The 20,741-nt window shown below is 41.6% G+C and overlaps 1 protein-coding gene across 1 annotated transcript in view; it reads right to left on the bottom strand.

Moving 5' to 3' along the window:
* The window catches only part of frmd4a (FERM domain containing 4A), a 127,958-nt gene that overhangs the window by 105,135 nt on the left and 2,082 nt on the right, over positions 1-20,741 (bottom strand). The gene's annotated exons all lie outside the window — the stretch shown is intronic.

Genomic DNA, 20,741 nt, shown 5'->3' with positions numbered 1-20,741 from the left:
TTGGAGCTGCTGTTGAAGACACACTGCGAAATGAAGGGTGATGGCTGAGTGCATCTCTGTGTGTGTTTAAGTGTGTGTTAATGTTCGTCCTTTTAAATGGACGATAACGCAGACAATTCATCACCTCTGCTCCGAAGCTGCATCTTACCGTTGCCATAGCAACAATGTCCGCCGGGGTAGGAGCACGGAGAAGCAGCGAGACCATTAAATAACGAAATAAATAAATAAAACGGGTGCATTCCTGTGACTGTTGCCTGTTCTCAGTCGCAGCGGTTGGGTCTAACTATGGTGTGAGAAGAAGACACCAGCGGTTCAGGTGACTGCTACAAGCCTCACTGTCTGGACCGCATGACACCAAGTGAAGTGCTCTACTCTCTCTGCCTCTCTCTTTCTTTCTCTCGCAATTATTTTTAGCCTGGCTTCTCTGTATTGACTCAGATAAGACAAGAAAAGCATTAAATTAACCAAATTAACCAGGACGGACATAGCGTTTGTGCACAGTATAACACATGCATGCACAACAGAACTTTACACACGACTATATTGCACTGTGACAGCGATGACCTTCATATTTTAAATTCCCAAATTAACCAATTTATAATCAGTCGTTGAAAAACATCTGTTTCTCTTTTCCAATAGAAGCACAAATGGGTCTGATGATGATTTGGTGTTAAAGCGTCCGTGCTAACATACATTTGAATCCTCACAGCTGGTGGTCAATAGTCTGCTGATTGATTGGTGCTGACAAGCTGAAACACGCATGGCGACTGTTACACCGTCACATAACCACCGCAGTCATGAAAAAGCAGAGAGACTGGAACCTGCTGCTGTCGCTGAACAGCATTGATCGCAGGCTGGCCTGGACGACACAGACATCTCAGCACGACAGTGTGTGGACGAGATCAATAACGTTCAACCCGCAGGTGGCATGGCCACCGTGGGCCTATGGAGTATATGTGTGTGTGTGTGTGTGTGTGTGTGTGTGCTAATGTAGCAAAGGTAGTGTCAAATTGATCGATGATGAATGAGAATGTCAGAGTGTCCTGAGAATTATCAGAATACTATTTTATAAACCTGATTTTGAAACATGGGTACTTGTTAGGGGTGGGGAAAAAAATCGATTCACCTATGTATCGCGATTTTTTTAACGATTTTGAAATCTATCTTTTAATGCCAGAATCGATATATTTGCTTCATTTGAGTCTATATGGAGGTAGAAAGAAGTTTTTCATGTTGTCAGAGTAACGTGACGTCATATCCGTTCCATATCCGTCAACCAAAACAAACCACAGCGAGCCGAAATGAGAAAGCAGAAAACGGCGGAGTGTCCGCGTGGATACGACCTGCACCCTCCCATTTTAAATCCAAAGTGGTAAACACTACACATACAGTAAAGTATGGAAACACTTTGGGTTTCACACATTGCAGGAAAAGCAGAGCTAGACATCATGGCTAAAGCTGCATGCTAACTCTGTCATGAACAGGAAAGGTTATCGTTTTACGTTAACGTGCGGTCAAGCCAGCCGTCACTCTCATCTCCGTGGTCAAATCGTCCGACGCTACAACTGTAGAGCACCCATATACTGACATTAAAGTTAAATGCATTCAAATGTCCCCAATCAAGCTGAGCCATGGATGTATAAAGAGAACGGCGCTGACGGGAGAGCCAGCAACGGACTTGGAAAAAGTTAGCGGAAGTATACATGTGTGACTACGTCCGGTTTTCAAAATAAGGTGTTGACAAAGGGAACTGTATATACAAAATACATATCAGGAAATAAAATTGATGGAATATATTCACCAGAAGTATAAAACTTTACATGTCCCTTATAAATCCGAAAGAAATATCACTAATTTGTGAGGGAAATGTCTTTGAATTTTGGGTTGCTGGAAAAACATGTATAAATAATGTCTGACAATGACTGATATATTTGACTTCAGGACATCTCTGACTACATACATGTTGAAAATCAAACATTTTTACTGCATCAATTTAGATATTTTCCAAAGTAAAAGTCTCTAGAAGTGTATGATTCAACTTTTTCTCATTGTCTAGGGTTAAAAAAAGTTAACAAAAGTCGCAAGAAATCTAAATATCAAATCGCAATACATATCGAATCGGGAGATAGGTGTATCGTCCCAGCCAGAGTACCATTTTGATTTTAATTGGACTGCTATGAACAAAAACATTGTTCAAGGGCCTAGAAGGAGAAATGTGATGCAATATTCACAATCATTGAGACAATTAATATCTAATTAAAATGAACCCCCATGAACAGGATTCACAGTCATGTATTTCATTTATAAAGCATATTTAAACAGGAGATTTCCCGTAGGAGAACATTCCTCGGTCCACTTCACATCACACAATTTATCACTTCACACGGAGCATCGCCGTCGGACCATATGATTGTATCACAGCACATGCTCACGCACACACACACACACCAAAGACGCAAAGCAGACACAGATGAATAAACACCCAGGCACACACTTTATCAACTGCTAACCCTCTCCCACACACTTATTGATGATGTAAAAATTGGATAAGTGCCGCAGAGGTCTCTATAAGGAGGAGGCAGCGGGAAGAGCTCAAATCTCATTATTCAGCTGACCTCTGACCTCAGAGAAGTAGTAGACCCAAGGTAGTCTCCTAAATGTAGCCTTCTCAATAAATAAACCTTGAGCACCTTTACCCTTCACAATTCCCAGAATGCCTTTCTGCCAAACAATCATTTGATCCATATACTACTACGGTTACACTCTCTTTTCGTAATGTTTGCTGAATATATATTGCTACTTTAGCTAGGATCTGTGTGTTTATGTATGTGAATGTTTTTAGGCAGAACTGTATTATAGAAATATTGTTTTAGGAGGTTGAAAATGTGCTTTTTTCCCCCACCAGTCTGGATGAGCATGTGTCTGGCAAGCCACAGTGACATACAGCCCCATATATCACCATCGCGCATTACTGCTGACAGTGAATGTTAACCTGTCAGCGAATCCCACATGCACACACACCTCGTCCCTGCCCCCAACCCTTCCCAACCACTATTAAACCTGCACATAGCAATACATAAAGGATAGAATGGGTGGATGCCAGGATATAGGGGGTGATAACCATTACAATCACAGGACAATACTGCACAGTGAGGTGCACACCGCAATATACTGCACATTGCCCTTACACCCATCCCCCCCTTCTCCCATTCCCCCTCTCCTCATCCTCACTCCCGTCCCTGTCGCCCCAGCTGGACCCCAAAATGAATCCCTGGTGAGTTTTTCCATCACGTACATGTGAACTGACACCCCTATGTCAGAGTGTCTTTATATTTATCGCTCTAATACCTCGTGGTTCTAGTTTTCTTTTTTTGATTTGTGCACTTTTTCATTCTTGCTACAATACTTTCTGGTACATACAGCATATTGCAAACGTTACAGTATAAACAGCAGCCTTTTGCACTGAGCAAATATACCACATCGCGGACAAATGTGAAAATGGTGTGTAATTTTCTCTGGCTGTTTGTGTTTCTACTGAGAGCTGCAATTACGCTGCAAAAAGCAGACGTCCAATGGGCTGAGGTAATTAGCCGCTGCTAAACAGACTGTAACTTCACGGGGAAACAAAGGAATTAATTGCAATGATTATCAATTAAACTACATCACGGCAAGAAAAGGAGCATTAGAGGTTCTCTTCTTTCTTTTAGAGCCGCTCCAACCCGATGTCTTTTTGTCTTTTAATCTGTTGTCCCATCTGCCATTGTGGTCGTTCCAACACTCCGCTGTTTACTTAGCCACACACAATTCACTTAGATAGTTTATTTAGTTTTGATAGGGAATATCTGCTTGTGTGTTTGTTTTAAAGCTAGACTGCATCAAAACTTACCTGCTCCAGCAACCCAGGTGACCAAATTGAACAAAAGCAGGTTGGCAGCCCCGCGGCAGAGCACAACAGAGAGAAAGAGACAGGTGGAGAGGAAGAAAAAGAAGAAGAGAGAAGTCATATTCATCGTTATTCACCGTGTGTGCCCAGGTGTCTGGCTGGGAACAGGAGGGACCCATAAGTCAATGTGCAACCCTGTCACACACATTACAGTTAAATCAATGCCACGGGAGAGCGAACTGCTGCCGACTCTCATGCACCACACTGGGACGACTTCTCCACGCCGACCAATAGCATCGACTGAGGGTGGAGTTGGAGATACAACAAGATGTGTGCCTGTTAACAATCACTGTCAATACTGTGGGTGGTCTGATGGAAAATAAGATAGACTGGACCCTTAAGGCCCGGACACACCAAGCTGACGCTCGTCCGTCGGTCAGTTTGGGGCCGTCGGTGAGCGTCTGTCGGCCTAGTTTTTTCGGTATGTCCCGCACTGTCAGCTCTAGTCTGCCTGTATTGGAATCTTTTTGGCCGGCGGAGCTCATCGTTGAGAGAAAATCACTCTGATTGGAGGTTCAGCTTGAACAAATCAGTGCGCGAGAAGAGAAACGGACGTGAGGAAAGCAAGCCAATAAGGATGTGACGGTGAGGAAATGTTACCACCGGTTAATAAACGTGTGACAACACCGGTGTTACCGATTACAATGGACATTTTACAAGAAAAGATGACGGTCAATATGTGTAGCGCGCTTACTTTGATCTTTAACTTCGGATCGCTGTGTGTCTGGCCTCTCCGGTAGAGCTTTTACTGCGGGGCCGCAGATTTACATCTGGCGCTGCTCCACTGTGCACACCGGCTGTGACCGCTCCGTCCTCCTCATGCCGATTACCACATTAACGTTATGGTTCCCTTAAAGCATTGGGTTTAAACCTGAATATTGACAAATAGACACTTTGTTCTTCGCTTCGACATCAAACCCTCCGCCATCATCTTGTCTGTCAACTCTCTCTTGTCCTGAGACACCTGCTACTCTGAGCTGAGACTCCGTACAGAGCAGATGTATTCACTTTCAGTTTGTAGCGTCAGTCGTCCGACTATGTATTAATAACAAGGCGCTGATACGCGAAAATGAACAAAATGGGCAACGTGAGGCGACGCAACTGGTGGCCTTCGTCGCCGCTAGTTCTTTGATGTCGGCTTGGTATGTCCCCAGCTTTACATGTTTTGCCGAAAATGTACGTCTGGTGCATCCACGTTTCATTGTCCTGGAAAAGGAAAATAATTCATGGTTTGTTTTGTTTTGCAGTGCGAAGTTATTTCTGCATGCAGATTAAGTCATTTACAGAGGCAAAAGAGCAGTCTGCTAAATAGATATTGGCAGATCTATGTGGTATCAGTGGGATTAAAGTAGTAAGCCAAGAAGAGTGTTAATTACCGTCTAAATCAATTAGCCACATTATCATCATTAAATATTTAAAATCCTCATTCCTGGTGGAGACTCGAGGTAAGCTGCTGTACAGTAGATGGGTTAATCCAGGAATTACTCCAGCGGTGATAGGTCGTGATATTTTAAAAACTCACTCGTATACATACTGAAACATCTGAAGACCAGAGAGAGGTTTGTCCCGGCTCCAGGAGCTTTCAACATAAGATTTTAACGCAATTGGTTACTGCTGTTTGGTGTCGGCCTCATGGCCAAGGCTGAGATTTACTGTGATATATTGCAGTGTGAAACTACTTCAGCCCGTTCCCAGAGCCAGGGGTCCTGGCCATGTTTGAGAGAGCCGGGCTTGATTGTTGCCAGAGGGAATTTGTCTGACATCCAATCTAGAGTTCATTAAACAGCAATCCCAGGAAACATGCTGCACATGCACATTGATACGCCCATACACACACACACACACACACACACACACACACATACAGAAAAATGTCCTCCACCAATATGCACAGAGATATACATTCGCTCTGTGTGGCTGCCCTCATTGGCCTGCAGGGCTGGAGGTAGTTAAAGGCAGAGAAGGGAAAGCCCCTCTTCTCTCACACCTCGCCACAGCTCAGAGGGGAGGAACATCTTATCTCACTACTGCAGAGAGACGGAGAATTAGAGAGGGAGAAAGATGGATGGTAGAGGGTAATGTGAGCAGGGTTTTGCTGGAGAAGGACATAAGGGATTGGGAGAGAGGAGAGAGTGGGCAAGACAAAATAGCAGTGACAGAGGAAAAAAGAGAGAGAGAATATTTAATCAATCTCATTTCCATAACTTCCATCCAACCAAAGAAGCAGGCTTTGTGGTCCCACTGATTAAAAATGTGTTGTTTTAGCCAGATTCAACAAAAACATAACCATCCCACTGATTACATTCACATCTCGTAGCAGCTAAGAAGCTTCTGCTAGATGCGACTGCCTCTACAGCACATGAAAACACCTTCTACCCACCACACATGTGTACATTGATGTATTTCCCCCAGATTTAAATGCACATTTTTGTGTTCGAAGGAATAGTGAATTGGTTTCATTCATCGTGAGCCACGGTATAAGCGTGCCCCGATGCTATGAAGTCACTCCAGAATGGTCTCCTAGCAACCGTTGTCAGGGGCAACCGGCATTCTCTGCAGACAGCAGCACAGCGAGCGTTGCAGGGAGGGAGAGAGAGAGAGAGAAAGAGAGACACATAGAGGGTGACAGCGTGGTTGAGAGCCCACCGTGGTTAAATTACCGTTTGCTGTGTCTTTATGGCATCAATCTTTGCACACACTGTAGTCCTAATCCAGATTCATCATCTACCATCATGTGTCATTACACATATAATGCTTTACGAGCACACAGAGCCCTGGCTTTGCATGTTTAGCATACTCGTTTTGTTTGAAATTAAATCTGACCTATTTCTATATTTCTGACACATGCTGTATACTCACACACACACACACACACACACACACACACACACACACACACACACACACACACACACACACACACACACACACATGCCCAAAGCATGGCCACACACTCACTATTGCATGTACCAGTCCTGACATAACGCCCACCCACATTCACACACTGCCCTCTACTGCTGAACCTCACACAAAACATGCAGATATGTCCTCAATTGAAATAAAATATGACAAAGTGTATGAGACTAAGACATTAAACCTGCATTACAGTGGATATAAAAATCAATTAGCCTATTGTTTTGCCAAAATTTGATCGTTGCTAAATCTCCAGTCGTCATGAATAATGTAAAAATGCATCCACGGCAGATGTTATACTAGGACAGATAATGGAAATACTCTGCTATCTCCATAATGATACGATCTGGATTCCCATCACTGGAATATTAATACAGAAAAATACATTTTCATTTCGTCTCTTTGTTGTCTTGCATCTCTGATCCGACAATAATTGAAACCTTGTCCAAGAGTCCGTAGCACAAACATGCATCCATTAACATGTCATTCCCATACCGACGATTCTTCTTGGAGTGAAATTACTACTCTGATTCAGGATGTGATAAAGAAGATGACAAAATTCAAGGATTAAAGTATACTGGTATTGATGGTAAATGGTATTGACTTGCTTTCACTGATATCCAAACAGCAGGGCGTGGAAAGGAATGTGAATTATCTTTGCAACAAATACAGCTTCAATAAATGGCAATATAGTTGACGGCGCAGCCATCCGACATTAGAAGAGAAGTATTACCTTTGTTGTACTCTGAATTACTCTAAATACTTATATTGCTGATATGGCTGTGGGGGGATTTGCTGTTTTGTTTTTCAGTTCAAAGTCGGATTTTATATATTTCCATTTGAATGCAACAGTTAAATTGAAGAGCAGCAGAAGAGATGCTGAAGGAGAAAGTATGGCAATATAATCGGAATTGGAAACCTTGTGTGTGTGAATATAGGCACTAAACGTCTCACCACAAAAATATATAGATTTTAATGATCCTACAGCAGTAACACTGAGGTAGGGCTGCAACAAATCGACAGTAATTATTGTCATTGTTGATTAATCGATTAGTTATTTGGTCTATAAAATGTCAGAAAATGTCGATCAGTGTTTCCCAAAGCCCCGAGATGACGTCCTCAAATGTCTCAAAGATATTCAGTTTACTGTCATAGAGGAGTAAAGAAACCAGAAAAAATTCACATTTAAGAAGCTGGAATCAGAGAATTTTGACCATTCTTAAAAAATCACTCAAATCGATTATCAAAATAGTTCATTTAATAGTTGACAACTAATCGATTAATATTGTTGCAGCTCTACACTGAGGCCTTTAATGGAAATGTACAGTGTGTCTGCACCTATAATACAAATCTTCTGAACTGAATGAAAGATAACGTTTTGAACACAAACAAAAAGGCTTCTTTAGGTCTCTAGAGGTCGCTTTCGTGTTCTTTTATACCTTCTTTCAGTGATCTACGATGTGAATAGATGATCAAACCTACTAGTTGGTGTAGTAGGCCCCTACTGACCCACATCTATGAGGCTTATAGTGACTGATAACGCCTATTTAATAGCCTGACGACAGCCTAATTGGCTGCACAGTCACACATCAGAGACAGAGACTATGAGAGCAAGCGTCACCAGCAGCAGTAGCCCGGAGGCTACAGGGTAATGTCTAATGGTTCAGCTCTGGACTGGCCTGATAAAGGGATGATGAAAACAGAAGGGTAAAATGATCTCTCCTCTCTCATTCGCTGCTGCTGAGATGACCTCATGTGCAAGAAACTCCTGATGGCTCAAATGTAGCTGCTCAGTCGTCAGCACTAGACAGGGTTCTTACACATATTCCACACTTTTCCAGACTCAAATTTCCAGGCTTCTCGTTAGATTTTTCAGACCATATTAGACAACTTTTGCCCCTTACATATGGTTTACATTTGCCGCCTCCCCCATGTTGGAGATGTCGACCGTTTTTACACAAAGTTTGCATCTAGCTTTTTTCCCCCCATTTGGAATCTTAAACCAACAAGGCTTTATAATTTATATGGGATCAAGCCAGCCCTTGGAAAACTTGCTTTTACCCATTGTGGCCGTTCAGTCCACACTCCTACGTAGAAAGTTGGAAGACGTTTCACTGTCAAACATCTCTGCCCAAAGAACAAGTAAACTCACCGGTATAACCTATTCTCGTATTGTTTTCCCTTAACATACTGAACAAATCATATTATATTATTGTTCCCCCACATTATTTTGTTTCTTTTCTTGTTCAGACAAGCTTAATATTTGTTTATTTGTGATGCTATGTATTACGGCTGGGATGATTCACCTATTTCCCGATTCGATACTATCACGATACTTGGGTGCTGATTCGATATGTATTGAGATTTTTAAGTATTGTGATTCTACAAGTATTGCGATTTGATATTACGATTTAATGCGATTTTTGTTAACTTTTTTAACAGTGGACCATGGGAAAAAGTTGAATAATACACTTCTTGGGACTTTTACTTTGGAAAATATCTAAATTAATACATAAAAATGTTTGATTTTCAGCATGTATGTAGTCAGAGATGTCCTGAAGTTAAATATATAGTAGCGTCAGCTGATTTGACCACAGAGAGTGTTTCCATGCTTTACTGTATGTGTAGTGCTTACCACTTTGGATTTAACATTTCTTTCAAAATCTTTAATTTGGTTGCTGATGTCCGGATTTGACACAGTTATAAGGCACTTGGGACAGAGCTCTTTTGCACGCTGTGACGTGCAGATGTAGAGGCAGCTCTGCGTAGGAATGTGCGTTCAGTTGCAGGCCATAGCCTTCCTTACTTCTTGCCTTGCTTTGAGCAACATCAAGCTCGCTATGGCCCGCGCTCTCTCACACATTAGTAAACATTTTGGCTACGCTAACTGCTCCAAACACCATAAAAACACTCTGCTACTTGTATGATCAATTTATTTTTTAGAAAGTCAGAATTTTATATTTTAGAAAACAGAACAGGGCAAAAGTCTGGAAACAGAAATGTTTTTCCATACTCTTTTCTTTTTTCCATACTTATCCAGACCTGGATTTTTACTAAAAATCGAATTACTGACTGCATGCATTGGGCAGCTTCCCCTGGAAACGGTGCCTTAGGATAGGTTAAAGAAACTGTGATTCATATAGTTTGCAGGGCTTTGGCTCCTACCGAGATGTAGATGATATACTTAACACAGAATAACTTTATTTGAATCTTATTTGAATAATTTTGAAACAGGATCTGCTAAAAAAAAAAAGAGGGTGCATATGCTCAGATGAGATGTGGCTTTGAAGCGATACTCATAAGGGCTGCTGGCTGGTGTGTGTCTGCTGGGTAATATATTATGCATTACAGAGGGGATTAGTGGGGCTAAGGTCGTGTAATGCTTAAAATCAGCAGCTCTGACATCAGTCATCAATCAGTCATAGTATCAGTCTGTCAGCCTTTTAGCAACTGGAACAAAACACAGACTTCATTTAACAGTAACAATCGTGAATTGCTTTTACCCTATATATGTGTGTGTGAGTGTGTGTGTGTGTGTGTGTATAAATGTGAATGGACTCATGGGGGGGATGCCATTTATAGTAACATGCTGTGGAGAAGCACTGTTGACCTTCCTGCTCCCTGACCTGCTCATAACTGCAGGGGTTGCATGTTTTAACTAAGCAACTGAGCTCAGACCAGCTGAAGAAATGCCATTCAAAAGGACAAAACTGAACACCTCCTGCAACTCTCCAGGGATCCAATAAACCTTGCAAAATTCACAGCATATCATTAAATGCACATATAAGCGTAATTTACTTTTTCCTTATAGGAAAGTAAAAGGCTTTATTTGTATCCGATTCAAAGGTCTTCATCTCCCTCTAGAGGCAGACGAGAGAAGCTACAATGACCAGTTTACTGCATGTGTCCTGCTCTTTCATCATCTTCCTTCCACCATTGCGCCACGGTGAATCATCTGTAAAATGTGCGTAGTGGTAATATCCCCTCGTACTTTTCTCAATCCTGTCAAAGCTCTGCTGTCGAGTTTCAGAGAGGAGTCACTTCCGCATTTAAAACCACCGATTCCTCCCTATAAATAGCCACCCAGCACACACGTACGCCTCAGTTATCACAAACACACAAGTAAAGTGATTCACCTGACATCATTGTTTTTGCTACTTTATATATGGACTATATATATTTATATATATCTTGTTTCTTTTTACCCTGTTGTATGTAGGCTTAGTTGAACAAACTCAGATCTTTTATTGCATTCAGTTTCTTCACAGCTGCTAAGATTATATAATTGTCAGAAAATCATTAAAGCAACTATTGTGATAATCGATTCATCATTTAAAGCCTCTGAACACCCACACAGGTGTTTTCAGTTCTTCTGGCTGATTAGACCTCTGCTCAGGTTGAAGGTGGGCCAAAGGTTTGATGGGAATTTATTCGGTTTCAAATCTTCACCTACCAGTAACAATGATAAAGGTGTAATTTGTCCCACCTTAATAGGTTGAACAAAGCTAACAGGAGACTCAGGACGATGTCACTCAATGAGTTTATACACGCCCACACATGGTGCCTTCAAATGGGGTCGTGTTTACCGTGTTCACGAGAAGAGTACATATGACCGCCCCCCCTCTTGTGGTATTCACGACCTCTTAAGTGGAAAGTTTCTGAAAGCTCCAAGTTCACGAGTTGTGATGCGTTTGTTGACGTTGTCAGTGCATAATAAGTTAATATGTATTGTAATTTTATTGTTTTTCTTTGTAATTTTATAATATATCTGAGGTAAATGTTGTTATTCCCAACGGCCTCATCTTTTTCCTCTGTCATTATGCCTTTGCATTTACTTCATTACGTTACCCACTTCCTTCCTTAGGTGCGGTCTTCTCTCAACTTAACCACTTGAACGGCAAGCACATTGTGTACACGACTTCCCATGTTGTAAACACGAGCTCACTAGTTTCATTTGAAGGCACCAACAGTCCTGAGAAGAGGTCTAATCAGTCAGATTAACTGAAAACACCTGTGGGGGTGTTCAGAGGCTTTACGTCATTTTTAAGCAACAATACCACGTCTTCTCTGGTGTCAATTTCTCAACATGGGAATTTTCTGTTTTTCTCAGTTTCATATCATCATTTGAATTTTGGATTGAACGTGGTATTTGTTTCTCAGAGATATTTGGACTCTGAGAAACTTTTATAAATATTTCCACTGTATTCGTCTGATAAATAAACTTGAAAGTATTCATTTTATGAAACAGGTGACCACCATGCCCCAACATGAAGCAGATTATTTAATTTGAGAAAAAGACAACTTTATTGCTGTAAGTTTTATAATCATATCAATGAATTGATAAAGTTTTGTAATGAGCATTAAAGAGAGCATTAACAATCTTTTCAAAATGCTTTGCTGTAAGACAGCTGTTGTTATGACAACCATGGTCACACTTTTGTCTCTGAAAGTGAGAAACCCTTCAAAAGAGATGCTGCTACGTCAGTCTCTGAGCTGGACCGAATCCACTGCTGATTCAGGCTGATTCTCCCTGTTAGTTGGCTAATACGATCTTTACATAAACAATGTCGAAAATGAACTAGTGTAAACATTTCACTGTTCTTTGTGACACCATTAATCATGCAGCAACAGATGAGCTGTGGTAGGCCAGGTGTTTCTCAATATTAAGCCCCACATTAAGTCACATTTCTCAGAAACCATGCTGCTTCCTGTTGCAACAGGATGTTGATTGCCCCCCCCTCTGCTGGTTTCACTGTTTATACAGATGCTTGAGCGATGTCCCTACCGCACAAACAGACCAACACCTGCCCACCTACTGAGTCCTCATTAGGGGCAGAAATATAAAATATACAGAATATTTTCTTAGTTTTCACTGAGTATATGAGCCAACAGGTGTGTGATTGTAGGGCAATTGTTTTCCAATGGTGAAAAATGTGTAAGCCACTATCCAAACACCACATTACAGAGGAAAGACACTAATAGTTAAAATACAATAAAATACAAAAGGGCATATTAAAGCTGGCCATTTCACCCCCAAGTGGTGCAGAAACACAAATGCCATCAAACTATTAGTTTTCACAATAAATGCTCTACAGTATATTCTCCTTTAGTCCTTCCTTCTATTCTAGTCTGATGGTTTTATTTTTTCTGTGATTCACACAATGTCTGGCACTGTGGCTCACTTAAAAAAAGAGGAATCAGCAAAATATTCTCTCAGTTTCATAAATATGCACATGTTCATCTCACAGGTTTGTGTATACGTAAAGTATTTTGGAAATTTTAGCTTGTGTGTGCTTTTGCCAATTACAATGCTAACAAGCAATTAGAGACTCTCAGCTAATCCTGATGGACAGTGAACCCTGGTTCAAGAGAGGGTGACGAGAAAGGGATTAAAACAAAGCCCTTCTTTCTACTGCTCATTTTGATCACGAAATAAAAACAATATTTTATTTTTGTTTGTTTAGTGAAGGTTGAATATTGCAAATGTGTAAAGTGATTCACGGGTCATATCGGTGGCTGTCTATCCTGTAAGTGCTGCTAACAAGACAGCTCTTCATTATGACAAGGACCTGTTCTCTGTTAACTCACTCCATATGGAAGACAATCAGCCCCACTGGGACCTGTGTCAACCAAGAGTGTGAAACCGTCACAAAATTATACATACGTGCATACATTTATGGCAAAAAAAAATGCACACACAAAAGGGAGAGAAAGTGAACTTGGAAGCGAATAGAGATTGGTCTTTCTACTCAGACATCTGCTCGGTCCCAGAGACAGATGGCAAGCCAATCAGACCGCCTGGTGCTTCTGCTGCTCTCCGCCTCCCATGCCTCCCTCCCCTAAACCTGCATCCTGGCACACATGACAGGTGGCACCTTGCAAATGTGACACCGCCATTGCCCTGGAAAATAATTTATTGATTCATTACATTAAAACTGGCGAGCAGCAGATAAGCAGAAAAACCACAAATCCAACCTAAACCACTTTAACTTCTTTTTCATGACCTTAAATTCACAACAAATTTGTTCACAGAGATGAGATCCACAACCAGACACAAAAAGCAATAGACCGCGTACACTAACTGACCTCCTCTGCTGGTAAATGCAGAACACCTTTGCCATACCCAGAGGCTTGCCTCAGATTCGGCCATGATTGATTAAACTGGAATACGCTGAGCTCATTGTGCTTAGATGCTGCAATACTGAGCAGAAAACCCTCATTTATCTTCCATGAAAGGTTTATTTCCACGGCAGCTTGACCTTCTAAAGGGGACAGCCGTCAGATAAATGTCATATGTGGGCTTTGCGGTGGGCAGTATCCTGCCAGCCAACTGAAAAATGATGTGATGTGAATCTCCTAAAGTCGCTGCAGGAATCTCATCCAAACATTTCTGTCTTGTTTGTTCTGGAAGCGTTGATCGACTGCACCGCATGGTAGGTCATGTGTGAGTAAACGGGTATGGTGTGTAAACGTAGAAGCATGTGTGGGCGAGAAGGAAAAAGATGCGGCTCTTTTTTTCGTGCTGCTGTTCAATCAATGAAATGGCCAGTATCGTACAGTGAATGCAAATACACACGCAGCCAGACAGTTTATGCACAAACTCGTCGCCCCAAGAATCACATAATTAGCATGCCTTGATTCATCTGAGCAATTTCAGTCAATGCACCTGCAGAGGTATACCCAGAACAGAGATGGAGAGCCCTATTAAACATCAGGATGAAGGCAGAGAGAGAGACAGGGAATCACTTTGATGAGCATCTGCCAGGGTGCACATGCTGGGTCACGTCCTGCTCGCTAATGGCTGTTTCATTAACCCCTTCCTCACATCACCTAACACAAGATAAGCTCAGTTGATAACCAGGCTCACGGCCATTAGACTCACACTCCACTGAAAGCCTGCCGCGTACATTAACATGCAGGGCGGGATGCACTGCGCACACACACACACACACTCTGCAAACACTTCACATATTCACACCTGAGACCATCCTCTGGCTACACACACACACACACACACACACACACACACACACACACACGAATGACCACAGCTGAGCGAGCAGATACTCTGGCGAAGTCAATTAGAATTGAGGCGCCTTCACCTCTGCAGCTCATCAATAGTCCTTAAACAGGCTGCAGTGTAAACAGCTCAGAAGATTTAATGGTATGCTGTGGTCTCTCTCACACACACGCACACACACACCAACCCTTATACATTTATGCATGTGGTGAGAGGTGAGAACCATTTCTCTCGCTTGCGCTTCCTCTTGCTTACTCTCTTTTCTTCTCATTTCCATGTTTTCTCTTCCTCTTACTCCGGAAAAAAGTGAATTTCTGGTTTAAATGGTATTGAAGAAAAGGTTACAACCAAATCCAGCCTAAACCAGGATTCCTCTGATACCCCTTTGATCATATAGACAGGCCAATCAATACTGTGCTCATGGATAACTTTCAAAGCTGGACACCAGAGAATCAAAGCTTCAATCAATATCACACCTGCAGCTGCGTGCACGACTTCGTGGACTCAGCAAATGGTTTTACACTCAACCTTGAAGCAACTAATGATGTAATAACATCAAGATAACAGAATAAACCTGCAGTCATCAAAGCCTTTATAGTAACATGAACTTGAAAACATGTAATGTAAGAACCCACAAACTATTATATCCATCTCTGCAGCTCTCTGGAGCTTAATGTTTTGCCTTTTTAAATTCATTGTCTTAAAATAAATGTCAATTCTCTCATTAACCCGGTATCCAGCAGCAGCTGTTAGAAAGACAAACTTACCATCTAGTTTGTGATCTGGATGTTAGCTAACATGTTAGCCAGAACAACTTTAGTAACAACTTTATGATGCGTCCTCAGCCCGACAGTCTGTGTGATAGATTGCAATGAAAAAATCTGGCTCTTATTTTAAAAGGACTGTTTATAACATCTTACACGTATAAATCACCGGGTCGGTGTTCCGTGCACGCTCGCATGTGGCTACGTTGTTCAGACAAGACTCCATCCCAATCTACACGGAAGCACCAAAAACGCAAAGTTATATCTAGTGAAGCCCGTCTGTTAAACAGTGTTGGCCGCGGTCGGAGGACGCGGGGGAGACCGTAGCTTTGGTCTCCAGGGCCGGAGTCTCTGCTGTCCTCTGCTCCTCTGCTCCCTTGACTGCCTGCCTTCACTCAGCTCGCTCCACCTCACGTGCATGCGCGCACACTCCACACTGCAGGAGCGTTAGTAGCTCTGAGAATATCTAGAAATAAATGCTGCAGCTCCTCCAGACCAACAGAGGTTTCCTGTGTCTTGTGAAGTGACAGGGCTCCGCAGCGAGAAATGTTATCGTCTCCGACCGGGTGCCAGTGTCTTCCCTGTTTCCTCCGACCGCGGTCGGGAGGCTGAAGCAGGAAAAGCCAACACCAGAATCAGCAGTGATTCATGGAGAGACCTCCGTCTGGTCAGCTAACATTACTGCCAAGCAGGTGAACTATAGAGTGATATTGTGGTTTTAGCTGACATGTGTCGCCTCACTGTTTTGAGTGATGCTCGTTCATGTCTATGTAGAGCGAGCACAAGCGCGAGCCCGACGCAGACTTTCGTTAACTTAACGGCCACAGGTATCGCTGTTAACGAGCATTTCCGATTCTTACAAACAGTCCCTTTAAGGCCTGCTGCTGTTTTATGTTTGAGACTCACAGATATATAAGTCTATAGATCAAGCCTAACTCCTTTTTAGGTCATTTTACTTTATACTAGCTAAGTAAACAGTGAGGTGAAGCAGAACCAGCTCCTAACATCAATGAAGCATGACTGTCCTGCAGTCAGAATGCAGCTTTAGTAAAATGATTAACTGGAAATTTATTCAGTTTTTTTTTGTATTTATGATGGAGAAACTAGCACTATAAATAATAAAAAAGGGAAGTGGGGGGAAAAGAAGAAACACAAAACTTTTAAAGAATATTAGGAAGGAGCAGATAGTGAGACAATATTAGTAAAAAAAAAGAATAAATAATAATGAAATGCCATCTGTGAAAAGGTGTGGGTCTCACTGAATGCATTTTTTCCTGTTGTAAAGTAAAAGTGTTTCTTTCCCCCTGCAGCAACTACAGAGCTTTAGATAGCTGACATCAGCACAACCAGCTCCTAACATCACTCAAGCATGACTGTTCTGCAGTCACACTGCAGCTTTAGGAAAATGATTAACTGGGAAATTATTCAGATTTTTTATTTATTTATTTATTATAGAGAAAGCACTGTATACGCATATAGCCTATACAAAAAGGGAAGTGGAGAGAAAGAAGATCAAGCACTTAGGACAATAACATAAAGTGGCAGATAGTGAGACATCAGTAAAAACAATAACGAGATGCCATCTGTGCTTCTCATAGCCTACTAATCACCCATAAGAAGCAGGAATCTAGGCGGACAGGGTATAAACTGGAGAACCTCGAGATGAATTACTGTACACTATGTGCTCGCTCAAATCAGATGCACCAAATGTCCACAGTTACGTACATCAGACACACGTACACAAAATGTTATCTGCTTCTCTCCCCCTCTGCTATTGTTGCAGGGCAATAATCAATTATCTCAGTATGATGTCATTCTGCTAACCCTCCCCCATACTGTTCAACCCTCGTGTGTACACTGGCTGCTCTCTATCGTAGTGTGCATCACATCAGGAATGGAAACAACAATCTTATATTAGGAAAATAATCTCCAAAAACACTGATAATAATAATAATTCATATTTCATTGTGTCAAGTTTTTAGGGATGAGCACTCATTTTGACACAATGCACATTAAGTCACATGTAACATCACGTCATAGAGCGGTGATTTGATTACCGCTGAATGAATCATCTGGCTTGATCACTCTGAGTCATCTGGCCTCCATCCTCAGTGACAGGATAATTGAATGAAGGGTAGTAATGAAGAGACATGGACGCCAACATGAAGGGCGGCTACAAGACTTGCTTTTCCTTCGAGGCCAAAAAGGGTCTCGTTGCTGGCACCTTTATTGTGCTGGACTACGGCGATGTTCTATACATGCATGCATCTTCTCAAAGCCTTTACACGCTGGATACTGTCTACCATGGAGATTTAAAGCCCTTACACACCATTGCTCTTTGTATGCTCGGGTAGGATGGTCTGCCTTGTCCTTATTTATAAGGCTATTCTTGATCTGCTTCCATCTTACCTACGAACCTACAAAAAAGTACAGGAAGTTACCATCTTCACTCCCAGGACTTAATCCCATTAACTATCCCCAAAGTCCGTACTGAACTGGGAAAAAAGGCATTCAAGTATGCTGATCCCTCTTCTTGGAATCAGCTATAAAATGACCTGAATCTTCGAGAGCTGGTCTCACTGAATGTCTTTAAAGTGCTTCTAAAAGACTTGGAAGCAGGCACATCTGGCTGCAGATGTTTTGAATGCTGTTGAATGTTTTTTCGATACCTGATGATGCTGTAATTTGTCTTCGTTTTATATTTTATGTTTGTTTTATGTTTTCAACCGTGTAACTTTGCTGCTGCCTATCTTGGCCAGGACACTTTTGGAAAAGAGATTTCTAATCTCTATGATTTTTACTCATAAAGATTAAATAAGTATGGTCTTTGTTTTTGCGTTGGCCTCTATAGGTTTTGTATAGCTGGATGCTTGCCCGAGTATAACTAACACCTCCACTTCATCTACTAACACCTGACTTCACAACGAGGCAAAGTTCAAGCCACACATGAGCGTCAATCATTGCTTTGGCAGATGCGCGACGATGTCACCACATCACAGAGCATTTGTCACGCAGGAAACAGAAGTGGTCTAACATGCACACTGCTGTTGTATCACTGAGGGGGCTACTGTTCTCTCACTCTATGCAGAGCAGAACCCTCCAGCAATACGAAGATAATCCACTTAGCTTCTGCGTGTGTGTCAAGATACCAAGTTGCCCTGCTTTCTCTCAGCTGGGCCCAGTGTAACAGATAGAAAAAATGCATATTGATCAACTGCCCCTGCATATGGAGAAAGACAGCCACAAGAGATCTGCAAAAATACAAGAAGATGAGCCGGAGCAGAACATTGAGATAAACTGTGTTCCATTTTTTGACATCTCCGTCTCTAATTATGATTCTATGTGACACTTCATGTGCTCAATTTATGATAAATCCTGGATTAGCTGCATGCGTAAAAAAAACTAAACCCGCTCTAATTGAAGCCTTAAAGATGTTGTTGGATTTAGTCTGTAATCACTGCTGTTATTTACCCCCCAAAAGGTACAGGTTTAAAGCACCTCTGTATAAATTTAATTTGGCTTTGTTCATTTTTTACATCAGGGCTCCCCCCCCCCCAAGGTATATCCATGTTGGAGATATAGCTGCTCTTCTCTGAGCCCTGAAGAGCGTAGCTAATCGGCTCAGTGATGAGCACGGTGGAGAGACTACAGCTGCTCCAGTTCTGATTTAAAGTACAAAAGGGAATCCTACAATCTAGAGCACACACATTAGTTTGAACCACAAAAAAGGAACACATTTTCAGGATCAAAATAGACGCCAGTCTTGTGCAGTAGTCAAAACTCGTCCCTATTTTTCGTCTTCAGAAACGAGCATTAAGAATTATTAACTGTGAACATCAAACTCACTCATCTCGACTTTTGTGTCTCTTGTCCGGCATCCTCAGTGTTTACCGAGTAAACTTCAGATCGCTTAATTTGTGTACAGCTCTTTGAACAGGAACCTTCCCTCATATTTCAATGTTTCTATAATCAACAATTCTACAATTATTCGACTCGATATAACTCCAAACTCAGACCTCGTATGTGTCGAACATCTTAGTTACAGTTTGGTTTACCGAGGTTCAGTGATATGGAACGCTCTGCCATCTCATATCTTAAAGTTGGCACCAGAACAATTTAAGAAAGCCGTTAAAGGCTTGTTTTCCTTATAGATAATCTCTGTAAATTGCTTATTCATAACAAGCTTTTAGTAAACAAATACAATTTAAATCTTAGGTGAAAGACAAAGCTATAGGAGACATGTGAAATCCCTGTGATAGAGATCTCAACAGTAAAGCTGTAGCACGTCTAATTGAGGTCAAATGATACCATCTAGTTTGTGATCTGCTCCAATATCAGATGACAGCATGTCTCTGTGTGTCTTGGCTGGAGACAGACTTGTTATTGATCTCTTCATCCTTTCCCTAAAACAGAAACCCATCAGAGCAGACAGAGAGAGAGAGAGAGAGAGAGAGAGAGAGATGTCGGTCCATTTAAATACTATACAGCTGGCATGAAATCCTCCCTATGTTGGTTATATATATATAAATATGTAAGACATGCCCGTATTTAATTAATCTGTGAAGATGTAATGCATTTAAAAAAAAAAAAGAAGAGTATAATTTCCCTAAGACTCATTCATCCATTTCTCCTCCCAGTCATCGTATTTTATTGATCTAACCCATTCATAGCAATATTAAGGTAGCCATAAATCTCATACAATAGTTGGCCCAGTCTCTATGACAGACATGAGACCATTCGGTTTTATAGCTGAGCTAGTGTAAGTCTGGCCCAATCACATTAGTTCCAGACCGATAAAGCCCAGAGGAGAACTAAAACACAATTTACTGCATTTATTTATTTGTATCAGCCATAACGGATGCATGGCAGAAAACAAGAAGACGTAATTTGTCCTGTTTGTGGTAACCGAATGAGGTCGCTTCCTGCCAAATCTCGCTCTAGCTTGGTGAGCGATGAGTGTGAATGTTGAACGTGTGTTATTTGTTGTGCTGTCAGTGCGAATTATGCTTATTAAAGCAGCTCCTGTAATTACTGCAGGAGATAATCACTTATTCACCTGAAATATTAATACAGACAGAGGCAGGAAGCATGATCAATATTA

The sequence above is a fragment of the Sebastes fasciatus genome, chromosome 4, assembly GCF_043250625.1.
Source record: "Sebastes fasciatus isolate fSebFas1 chromosome 4, fSebFas1.pri, whole genome shotgun sequence".
In the NCBI taxonomy this organism is placed as follows: domain Eukaryota; kingdom Metazoa; phylum Chordata; class Actinopteri; order Perciformes; family Sebastidae; genus Sebastes; species Sebastes fasciatus.
This window is presented reverse-complemented; position numbering and strand designations above follow the sequence as displayed.